Raw genomic sequence first — 2435 nt, forward strand, 5'->3', positions numbered from 1 at the left:
AAACTTAAACTAGTAAGAAAAGAAAAAAATGAAAAAAGAAAACAACTTCTTAAGAAAAAGAAAATGTATAAGCAATAAAATAAAACTCAAAAAACTCAAACTAGAAGCAAAAATTAATTTTGTTAAATAAATTACTTTAAAACTTATCATATGAAACGTTTTATTAAAGTTACGCAAAACACTCTATATAACCATTTATAACTTATTGGTAACTGATAGAATCTATCTAAAAATGGTTTATAATCTTTAAAATACTACATTAAATACATTAAAATTAAAGTAAATAAATAAATTGTGATAAACAAACAAAAGCTTATGTAAAGTATAGATTGTTTAAGAAATAAATTATAAGGAAATATAATTTTTTTCAAATACCGAATTTAGATATAATTAATAATTTTTGTTAAATTGCTTAAAATAATTTTTAGCGAGGTTTAAAATTCAATTGAATTACAATGCGATACTTTAAAATACTTTCAAAATATCAATAGTTTTTAAGCTTCTGTAACAAATAATATTTTTATTTGTTACAGAATTCTTTAACCAATAATAATTTTATTTGTTACAGAACTCTGTAACAAATAATATCCTAATAATTACAATACATTAAAAGTGAAGAGTTTTAAAGTGTTTGTAAATTGTTTTTTATATATGTCAATACTTTGTTGTTATAAATAAGTGCTCAATTCAAAAGGAAAACATAATGGCGTGTATATCGGCATGTTTTTTTATCTGAAAGTAGAAAAGTGAATGTTCCCTTACAAAAAAACCCAGCGAACCCAGTTCACTGGAAGTTAACTGGAAGTTCACTAGAAGTTTAACGAAAAACGTCTATTTATTTCCAGTGATCCAAAACTTCAGTGGAAATTTAGCGCTGTTTTCCAATAATCAAAAACGTCGCTGGATTTATAACTCAATATTGATATAACTTTTGATAACAGTTAAAACTTTCTTGAAATTTGAAAGATATAACATCTTGAAATTTTTTATTCTAATTTTTGTAATAAAGTAAACGTTGTTTTTTTGTATCTACAGTTTCAGTTTCTATTATTTTAAGTTCCTCTCAATCTCCAAAACCACAGATATGTTGTTCAGTATGTTCATTTTATTTATTTAGCGAATACATATTCAACTTTATAATTTCACAAAAATTTATTATTATAAACTTCTTTATTGTAGATTATTGAACATAATAGATAATTATTGATTTATATATATATATATATATATATATATATATATATATATATATATATATATATATATATATATATATATATATATATATACACACACATATATATATATATATATATATATATATATATATATATATATATATATATATATATATATATATATATATATATATATATATATATATATATATATGTATATATATACAGTGCCGGTTTTAGCACTACCAGCGCTCTGGGCGAGATTTCTACGGCGCCCCTAGCTCAATTTAACCCCATTCAAAAAAAAGGCAAAGGGAAATTAAAATAACCAATTAGTTTCGCCCCTTCATATTCGACGCCCTGGGCCATCGCCCAACCAGGCCCTACCCTAACGCCGCCACTGTATATATATATATATATATATATATATATATATATATATATATATATATATATATATATATATATATATATATATATATATATATATATATATATATATATATATATATATATATATATATATATATATATGTCAGCGCTTGTTTCAAATTCAAAATAAATTAAAATCAATCCCTTTTAGCAATATTAAAAAACATGTTCTCAAAACCAAATTAAAATACTACTTGCTACATCAAAATAAATAGAAACAACAGTAGTATCACTGGTGATAATAGATAAATCACCATATAAAATATATAAGATACAAATATGAATGTAGACTAATTGCAACCTTCTGTGAGTGTATTATTTATTTTATTTGCTTCTTTTTTTCTTTTGTTTTGTTTTGTTTTGTTCATGGTCGCTCTCCTCGATTTAGCCTAGCTATATGAGAGTGAACCATCCATAATGTAGACTGTACAAATATTTTTTATAACGTAGAACATTCTTATGTAAAACATCTATATTTCTGGTGAATATATTGCTTTTGTTGTTGTTGTTGTTTTAAAGCGTTAAGTTGCCGGCAATTTACGTACGAATTATGTACGCCTAAAGCGATTTACATGAAGCAACTTTGATATTTTTTTAACTTTTAAATTGCTCTATTAAGCGGTAAGATAAAAGAAGTAATTAATTTTACAAAAAACCGCTTTGACGACTATGTAAAAAAGTTTGAATGACAATTATGTTGGATATACGCGCTATTTACTAATGAAAAAACTTAAGATTTATTAAGCTTTTTTATCAAAATATATAGTATACTATATATTTTGATAAATAATGACAAATTTTATAAAAAATCAATAATAAAATTGT

This window comes from Hydra vulgaris, chromosome 13, assembly GCF_038396675.1.
Source record: "Hydra vulgaris chromosome 13, alternate assembly HydraT2T_AEP".
Taxonomy (NCBI): Eukaryota; Metazoa; Cnidaria; class Hydrozoa; order Anthoathecata; family Hydridae; genus Hydra; species Hydra vulgaris.